Source organism: Notamacropus eugenii, chromosome 3, assembly GCF_028372415.1.
Source record: "Notamacropus eugenii isolate mMacEug1 chromosome 3, mMacEug1.pri_v2, whole genome shotgun sequence".
In the NCBI taxonomy this organism is placed as follows: Eukaryota; Metazoa; Chordata; class Mammalia; order Diprotodontia; family Macropodidae; genus Notamacropus; species Notamacropus eugenii.
The window spans coordinates 102,921,878-102,932,218 of record NC_092874.1 but is presented as its reverse complement, the minus strand read 5'-3'; the positions used below and the strand labels follow the sequence as shown (position 1 = coordinate 102,932,218).

Genomic DNA, 10,341 nt, shown 5'->3' with positions numbered 1-10,341 from the left:
CTGATTACGGTTGGAAAAAAATCAAAATTAGATGATATTTACACAGGAACAAGAGACAGTAGCAAGTAAAATTTTTTTTGACATGGAAATGATTTTATTAATAAAGATGTTGAAATGTGGGCATGCCAACTTAAGTACAAAGCTCTTTTGATCTCAGCAATCATTACACTAAAACAGTAGCAGATTTGATAGTCTCATTCACACCTACAATACTAGTTTATAAAGCTTTTAATTAATATTTCCTCTATCTAGTCCTCCTCTGCCTCCCTTTGACTGGGTCACATCTCTTTATTGAGGTCCAATGACCCTGGATCCCTGTTATCAAAGTCTGAAGCTGAAGCCTAACCCATCTGAAAGGCTCAGGTAGACTACTGCTAGTATCTGCAGAGAAGATGGAGGATCTTGGTTGGTAGAAGGAAGATCAGACTCATCAGATCCTTGAACAGTGTTTTCCTCCTAATAACTATGAGTTTCCAGGCCAGCTTCTGAACTAATTCCTTCAGGTTCTGCCACCACAAATACTTCATCTCCTTCATCACCTGTCCCTGTTTCTGCAGTCGTGGATAAACTGCCAGTGGATGTTGTCACCACTGGAACAGACTGAGATGTGTGCTCAGAAGCATCAGCGTGGGAGTTTTGGTAATTACAGTTATGCAGCTGCAATTTGTAGGAGAGTGGTAGGAATACTTCAGCTGCCAAATTCTTCTTCATGTGCTAAAAGAAGAGTATTTCATATATACCCAAACCTCCTTGAAATGCAGACTGATCTGAGTGGCTAGACTTGTTGGTAGCATATCCTCAGGGGGTCTAAACTGGGACCTAGGAACACCAACAACCAGAGGTGAATGAATTGCTTCCATCCATCTGTATGATGAGATATCACAAGGGGTACTTTGGGGTACTTGGCACAGTTCTGTTCTCCTCATCAAAAAAGTGCTGCTGCATGCTACCTATCTCAAGAGTCAGTTGAAGCCCTTGTGCATTTGACTCTCTTTGTGTCATCTGGATTTTTCAGACTGGTGGTCCCACCTTGTGGGGAGGTGTATGGATGGTTAGTCATGGGGGAAATGGCTGAGGTGGTCTTTGTGTGACTGAGGCACCAAAGTACCCTGTCTTTCAGATGCTGCTGCTGATTTTTCTCCAGAATTCTCATGTGGCAGAGATGATTCTGTAACAGAACCTCCTTCACCACCATTCTGAGAATCTGCAACTCTGGCTACTTTCAGCTCCTATACTTTCTTCTGTTTTGGGACCTGGATCAGCACCATCACCACCCTCCGTATTGTCAACTTTACAGTCAACATTGCTGTATGCACAACCAGTGCCTTCATTATTGTCTTTAAAATTTTTTTTATTACTGTCTTCTTCATTGTCATCATAATCTTCCTCATCCTCCTCATAGACCTCTTGTTCACCATCATTTTCATCACCACCATCACCTGCACCATCACTGTCTATCACAATGACATTATCTCCTTTGAATTGGGCATCCTGGCAAGAGATTATAGTCTACTGATCTGGCTGCATGGATCCAAGATCAATTTGAAGGGATGGAGACATTTCTTCACTGTCCTCCATAGGAGTGAGTGACTCTTCCATCAGGATCTTGTGAATCTTGATTTATTAAGGGGCTTGACCTCCCTGCCAGTGCTCTCTTTTGCCATAACTTGCTCCTCAGGTCCCACAGGGGGTATGCTTTTCAATTTCTTTGAGAGAGACATATGTATTGTTTCAACAGAAGCTTGCTCTGATGCATCTGTGGTGCTATAGCTTTTCTTTTCATATGCACACTTAGGCAAAGATAAACTTGGAGTAGCTGAAACTGTACCAAATACTACTGTCAAAGTGGAAGGTCTTTCAGTTGGTGAATTTTGGACAACTTCTGCAACGTTGGAGGATAGTTCTTGGCTAGCAGGCTCAATCTGAGGATGATTTTGTTGAGCAGGCTGCACAAAAGCTGTAGCCCGTGTTTGTTGCTGAACAGTTAAAATTAGCTGAAAGATAGAGGGCTGGACGTTGGGACTGGTAGAATCAATGGACCCACTTGTGCTTCCAAAAACTGGAACATGATCCACAGGTCCTTCTGATAACATAGTTTCTTGAGATTTCACCTGTGCCATGGGGATCTGAACTAATTCCTTCAGATTCTTTCTCCACAAATATTTCATCTCCATCATCACCTGTCCCTGTTTCTGCAGTCATGGATAAACTGCCAGTGGATATTGTCACCACTGGAACAGACTGAGATGTGTGCTCCGAAGCATCAGCAGTGGTAGTTTTGGTAAACACAATTACTGCAGCTACCACTTGTAGGGCAGTAGTAGGAATCCTACTTACTGTAGCTGTTGGACTAGTGGTTGGATTTGTACCTGTTGCAGCTGTAACCAGTGCTCCGATGCTAGCTTTAGGTATTGACTTATTCCCAACTATGGCAGCAGCTGTCACTTTGCTTGGAGTCCGCAGCACAGGAATTGGCTTGATACAGGCTGTTGGTGGAGCTGATGTACTAGCAATTCCTCTTTCACCTGAAGCTGGACTTGTTTCGAGTGTGATCTGTCTTTGTTGTTTGGGGTTTCCTGAGGCTCATCTCTTTGCTGAAGGTATCTTTCCTGTTGCTTCTTGAGTTCTTATTCTAAGTGGCTCATTTGACCTTCATACTGTGATTTAAGAGCTGTCGTACTCACGTCCAACTTATCCTTCTGTTGATCTAACACGTCATCTCTTTGTTTAAGCTCTTCCTTTTCTTTAGTTAGCTGATCTTTGACACCAGCTAGTGTGCCAGCTTTGCTTTGGCTGCAACAAGAACTTTTCTCATTTTGTCATCCTTTGTAGTCATATGTTGCTGCAGCTGTCCCTGTGCGGTTCTCTCTCGAAGATTCTGATGAAGATGGGAGAGTTCAGACTGAAGCTGCTTTATCTGTTCCTGAGAATCTCTAGCTTCAGCCTCTTTTTCAAATACTGTCTTCTGAAGGTTCTTTATTGGCTTCTCTGGAGATTTTGTTTTATTTCAGCTTGGTTCAGAGTCTCTTTGAGCTCTTGAACTTGGTGGACAGATATTTGTGTTCCAACAGTTCTCCAAGAAGACTGAGAAGCCTCCATTACCTTATCATGTTGTGCCTTAAGCTCTTAAGCAAATAAAATATTATTTTTTAAAGTTAAAATATACATGCTTTTGACAAATTTCAAATAATTGGGATTACAATTTTATATATAATTTAGTTCAGGGTGTATTTATTTGAATGTTTTTTAATGATGCTTGCTAAATTTATAACTAAATGCTACTTTAAAGATCAACTCAAGTTCTAATGATCAGAATGTCTAGAGGAAGTAATTTCTTAGCAATTGAGGTTTCTCTCTTGCTTCCCTCTTGACATTCCAGACTTTTCCACCTCTGTCCAGTAGCCTTCTTACCCTAGAGACACCTTTACAACTGAGGTCCTCTCCTCTGATTGTCATTTCTGCCCAGATTCACCATTTCCAGAAATGCCTAGGCTATCCAAATGCTTCTCCTTACACTTCTCTAATCTTGCCTTCTTTGTCTCTTCTTAATGGTTCTTTTTCACCTTTCCAATTCTGAGGACATCCTCCAAGGCTCAACTCTTTGCTTTCTATTCTTTTTCTACATTCATTTCTTTCATTTTCCAATTACCTGCAAATCATTTCTACTTGGATATACTTGAAACTCTACCCTCTGGGGAGGTGATGGGATAGAATTACAGAATTTCAGCTCAGCAATTGCTTTCAGGGGCCATCTCATTTAACGTATAACTGAACAAGAATCTTGTCTATAGTACACTTGAAAAATGGCCATCCAGCCCTTGCTTAAAGAGTTGGTGGGGAGGAGTATGTACAATTTAGGATTCTGAAGAGAAAGAAAGAACTCTGGGGAGAAAAAGATCATGTTCCAAATCATGACTTTATAGAGTAAACAAAATTTGGAACTGAATCAAGTTAGTGATTTATTCCAACATATGGACAGGAGGAAAAAAAAATAAGTTGAACCAGTGGTAAAAAACTGGAGAAGTTTGCAAGGAGTGAGAAAGCACACTAGGAAGGGAAAATCTAGCTTTTGTAATGAGCTGGTTTGTTTCACACAATGTCTTTACCTAGAGATAATAGTCTTTTCTAAAAATGACATCTTTAATCCATCCACTTTCTTATGCATTTTCTTAAATTCTCCATTTTGCTGGTGGTGGTGGTAGTGGAGAATTGATCTGATTTCATCAGAGTAGGAAGCTCCAGGTGAGGAAATTACCTCTACCAATTCACATGTCTACCCGCTCTACAACCTTAGAGACATGCCTATGGCATTGAGGGATTAAGTAGGGTAATGCAGAAAATATGTATGAGAAGGGGGAAATTAAACCCTAAGAGGCTTGGTGCCTCCTAGACTAGCTTTCTGTACATTGACCGTAGTTGATACTACCTCTCCAGAAAGAGAATCATATAATGTTGATTACGTAATTCCTACTCTTCACCTCTCCCCTCAAGAAGGAATCATGTGGCCCAATTCACTCATTTCATAGATGAGGCAAAAAAGCCCATAGTGACAAAATGCTTTGCTCTAAATCATATAGCTACAAAGTGGTAGGATTCATCCAACATCCTGGTCTAATTCCTCTAGGTCTTTTAAAATTTCATAAGTATTAGGGTAACCTATGCTTATGCAGGTTGTAATGGTAGATCTGGTATTCAAATACTAGAGGAATACATTTGAAGAGCTCAATAGAACAAATGGTTTGCTTTCAAGCAAAATGAAAATGTAGCCCTAGGTGGGGGAGTGGACACCTAAGCCAGTGAGTCCTGGGCAGGGATGGCTAATTTGTGATCTCTCTGAGCCTTCGTTTATTCCAGAATCAAGACAGGAATTGGGACAGAAGGTTATGAATGGAGGAGGCTGTATTCCATATAAACATTTATATCCTAGCTGAATTCTTGATTTTATATTATCAGTATTATAATTAGTTATTATAATTATAGGGCAGGTAGGTGGCACTGTGGATAGAGCACTGGGCTTGGCATGAGGAAGACATATCTTTATGAGTTCCAATATGGCCTCAGATACTTACTACCTATGGGACCCTGACAAGTTACCTAACCCTGTTTGCCTCAGTTTCCTCATGTGTAAAATGAGCTGGAGAAGAAAATAGTAAGCCACTCCAATATCATTGCCAAAAAAAGTCCCAAATAGGGCATGAAGAGTTAGACACAATTGAAAAATGACTGAATTATAATTATATATTATATTGTTGTTGTTCTTGTGTTTGTCCTTCGTTGCTGAAGAAGACCATGCCATCAGAGAAATGATGATATGACTTGCACTTGACTTGGTTTTGAGTGAGGGAGGTCTGTGCAAGTCACCAGCCTCACTTTTCCTCCAGAGCCATCTGAATCCAGTGATTACATTTTAATCAAAGATAATGACTATGAGCAATCTCTCTTTCCCTAGAATTTCTCACCAAACTGGAATACTTACTTTCATGACTGCTGCCTTGGTCAAGAAAGAAGTGTGCTAGAGTGCAAAAGGAGTATGCTTGAGTGAGAAGAGAGCTGAGTTTGAATCCCACTTTTGACAGTTGCTAGCTGTGTGACTATGGGCAAGATAATTAGGCTTTCTGAGCCTCAGTTTACTTAAGTGGAAATGAGAGATGGCTAACCAAATTATAAATGAATGTGCTGGAATATTATATTGCTATAAGAAATGAAGAAATATATGATTTCAAAGAGCCATTGAAAGACAAAGAATGAAGTAAGCAGAAAAATTTATACAACATGAGTATTATAATTACTTGAACCATTTTGAAGATTTTGTAAGTTGAAAAAGAAATTAATAAGACAAGAGAACAATTTATACAATATTGACAACATTGTAAAGACAAATTTTGAGAGCTATGAGAGCCATGATCAATCATGAAGGTCACGATCCATAATTCTAGACGAACAATAATGAAGTCTGCTATCCACATGCTATCCTGACAGAAAGATGACAGATTGGGAGTGCAGAAGGAGACATTTATTTTTTGATCATGTGCAATGGAGGAATATTATTTTTTGTCTATCTATGCATACTTTTTTTTCAATGGGGCGGGAGTAGCAAGCAAAGAAAATAGATTACTGTTAATTTAAAAATAATTAAAATAAAATTAAGAATAACATCTGTAGTAGTTACTTCACAGTGCTCTTGTGAGAATCAAATGAGAGAACATTTCTAAAATATTTTGTAAGCCTTGAAGTTCTGTATAGCAGTCAATTAGTCAGTCAACAAACATTTAATAAGCCCTTACTATGTGCTAGTCTCCATGCTAAGCACTGGTCAGGTGGTCCGCAATGACTACTTCTTCCATAAAAGATCCTTATTCCCATTTCTCCACTTCTCCCAAATATGCTTATTGTGGAAGGTCTTCAAAAATTTCATTTCCTTTAGGAAGTTTATTTTCCTTGTCATTCTGTTCTTTTCTCTCTCTAACTATACTTTGGTATTTGGTATTTTTTTACCTATTTGGCAAAATATTTCTCCTGCAAAAGAATAAATTGGATATTTAGTATATGGGAATGGGGATGATTTAAGAGAGTTTTGCTAGAGTCTGATCATTGTTGATAAAGCTGACCTTTGAGGTTCTCTGTTTGTTCAGGCTGGGGGAAAGGCAAAAAAAAAAAAAAGATTTTTAGCATTTGAGATTTTGCGTTCAACACTTGTCTCTGCTACTTACTATCTCTGTAATGTTTAGGAAGTTGGATGGCCTTTCTGTCCTTTGATTTCTTCATCTCTGAAATATGGTGCTTGAATTAGGTGTTAAGTTAAAGTTAAGTTAAAGATCCTTTAACTTAAAATTTATTGAGCAAATTGCAGAAGCTGAGGAGTCCCTGACAAACAACAGAATACTTGCTACTCGAATAAAATATTTTATACTTCATCAAGTCTAAAATAGAACAAAGGACTTAATTTTCAATATATGTTAAATTGATTTTTGCTGTTAAAGGAAAGGCAGAAGGAAAAAAAAACAAATTAAAAAATCCTTCAACTCTGTTAAACTACCTGCATTTTAAGAACTTTGAGTTTTAAGACAGTAAGACAAAAGCAATAATTAACCAAAATATACATCAAATTTGCCATTCATCTGTTTGCTCAAATAACTTCCTATAATTATACCAGTATCTAAAGTGCGAGAATTTCAAAAGTAAAGGTTTTGATTTTTCACTCCTATTTTCTTTTATCACATGAATAGTTTAAGTACTCTTCAGAACTATACCACAAAGGTCTCTGGATTGAGAATCAATTTCTTTTATCTTCTCATTAGGCTCATCTTTCTCTGCCCCAACAAACCTTCCACTGTCTCCCCTATGCCTCCCCCCAAACAAAACCTTTTAAGTTGTATTGAAAATTCAATCACTAGTTGTTAGAGTAACCCTTAGTTCACACCTCTAGTTCACCTCTCTTAGACCCTAACTCATCTCTAAAATGAGGCAAGGGTTGGGGGAGGGGGGAAGAAAATAATTAATTGGATGATCTAAAGAGCGCCTAAAAGTGCCAACATTTTATAATTCTATGAATGACAAACTGGAAAGATTTTGATTCTCTTGGGAAAGTCTCCCGCTGCAATCACTGGACAATGCAATATCTGTGGTATGGGCTGACTCCTTGTTACAAGGAAATTGCTAATGTATAATCATGACACTCCTATATTTGATTCCTTTCAGTTCCAGTAAAATAGATAAAAAAGGGTCAGTTCCCTTGTCTTCAGAAGAAGAAATTTAGAAAGACAGACAATTCAGTAGAAGTTTAGGACCACAAAGGGCCTGCTTCTTGAATGAAGGAGTGACTAAGCATCAGTTATGTGCTGGGTACTATGCTAGGCATAGTGAGACCATCCTTGTCCTCACAGAGCTCACATTATATTTGAGGCAGACAGAAAACACACAGGGGAATGGCAGTTACAGAAGGAAATGTTAATTTGGGAATTCTGAGGAGTGATAGGGAAGACAATTGTTAGGCCCTTTCCAATAACAGTAGAAACATAAGGGTGGGGGTATTAAACAGTCATATCACCAAACCCACTTAGCCCACATACCTTTACCATGTGAAAACACCTCTGTTCAGTCAATTAGAGACATAAACGAATTGTGTCCAGGTCTATCTACCTTTATTGAATCATTCAAAGACTAGATTTGGGAAAAGTCCTACATCAGTTAAGAAGTTCCTGACACCCAATGAATGACAGAAGTATATTTACATTTGTTGAGGAAACTTGGTTATGTCCAGCATAGCTTGTATAAAACCAGTAAGCTAGTTGGAACTAGAGTTTGGAGCGTTTGGCAGCCAAGAGAAGAAAGTCATCCCAGCCGAACTCCTGAGAAGGAATCACTTGAGGCCAGAGGAAAAACTTAGCCTTCTCCTTCCATCCACCTCCAGCCATGGAGGATGTTGTGAATTTTGGAAAGTTTCAGGAGTATGGACTGCCTTTTAGCATCTTAGCAATATTCCCACATTAGCTGACATAGTGGGAATCAAAAACGAACAAAAAAATGACTGAACAAGTTGTGGTACATGATTGTGACAGAATACTACTGTGTTATAAGGAATGATGAGCTCAGTGATCTAAGAAAAACATGGAAAGAATTGCATGAAATAATGAAAAGTGAAACAAGAAGAACTAAGGGAACATATACAATAACAACAATATTGTTTTAAGCAACTAAGCTATTTTGACTATTATAAATACTCAAATTAACTCTAAAGGACATATGAAGAAAGATTCTATCTATATCCAGAGAAAGAACTGATAAATAGAAATATGTATAGAATAATGTCACACACACACAAATATATATACACTTATTTTGTATAATGGTGGACACCTCTGGGGGAGGTTAGGAGAGGGAAGAAAAATAAGGGAAAAAAAGAAATTTACATGATAACTTTGTTTTATATTTAAAAGGAATAGCAAGTTATACATAGTAGGCTTGCAGTTTTATGTGCAATTTATCTTTTTATTATACTATGTTATGGAAAGGCTTGTTTTATTCCATAAATTAAAAAAATAAACAAACCACTAGACATACAGAGGAAAGGCAGTTTCAGGACTCTATAACAATCTCAGCAGAAAAGCCACATTGTGCCTAAAGTAGACTTTATGTGTATCCCAACAAGCAAGATCTGTGAAAGTCACTTTGGCACAAGTTTTCTCTAATCTCCAGTCCCTGGACTCTATGGACCTGTGGGATAACGTGCCAGACTTTAGAGGAGGTGTTTTTTGTACCAACTATTCTTCCTATAATATTGCAAAATACCCCTTTCTAAAAGTTAATTAAGCCTGGATGATTAATTGATATGAATTGATAATCATGAGGGAGAGGAGGAGAAACACATTGGTATAGACTTATGAGTAACAGTATGAAAAAGCCCTCCCCAACTTTTCAGAATTAACCTCTGGACCTCTCAGAGGAGAAGTTGTAGCTGAGTTCTGGCGATCCTGCCTATTGAATCAACTCTGTGTGTGTGTGTGTGTGTGTGTGTGTGTGTGTGTGTGTGTGCGTCTGGAGACCCCACTCCTTTAATTATTCCCTTCATTTCAACATTTGTATTTTTCTCCTCTGGTTCCTTCTCTCTCTCTCTTTTTTACTAAAACTGATAGATTTCTTTTATTTGGCCCTACTTCCTCCTTTAATTATCTCTTATTCTAATAAATAAAAAAATTCTGAAATGACCAATACTTAAATATTACCTTTACTTCCCCATCACTATTAGCACCCTAAAAACTGCCCCTTCCTAGTGCAGCTGAACTTTCAAAGATCACCAGTGACCTTAATTGTCAACTAACAAATCAACTTCAATTTTCAGTAGTTTTTTTTCTCATTCCTCATTATACTTGTCCTTTTGACATCGTGTGAAACTACTGGGCACCCTGCTTTCTCGGATCTCATTCATTTCTTGGCTTCTAAGGCTTTGACATATCTCTTTCCCTGACCTCTCTCCCACCCTTCAGTCCAGTATTTCCAAATTCATGCTGAAGATTTCAACTTGAATTTCCTCATGAAAATCTGAAACATGTCAAAAAATGAACTCTTCAGTTCCTGCAAACTAAATTTCCTTTCCTACTAGTCTGTTCTTGTAAATGGTGCCATCATTCTTCTAGTCTCCCAAATATAAAACCATGGTGAGAACAGGAAAAGAGTCATATTAGTAAATTACTCCTACCTGCCACATTGCTGTGGCAATAAAAGGTCTGGTATTCCTGGCCCTTTTAGCAAGTGATGCAATTACCAGACTCCTTTGAAGATGCTCTAAAGATTTTTTTTTTCTAGAACCGTCAGGTATTGTTGACACTTTCATAAGGCTCTTAC

The 10,341-nt window shown here is 38.2% G+C and overlaps 1 pseudogene; it reads right to left on the bottom strand.

Moving 5' to 3' along the window:
- Positions 1-228: 228 nt before the first annotated feature.
- Positions 229-10,341, bottom strand: part of LOC140531851 (nucleoprotein TPR pseudogene) — a 34,084-nt pseudogene continuing 23,971 nt past the window's right edge.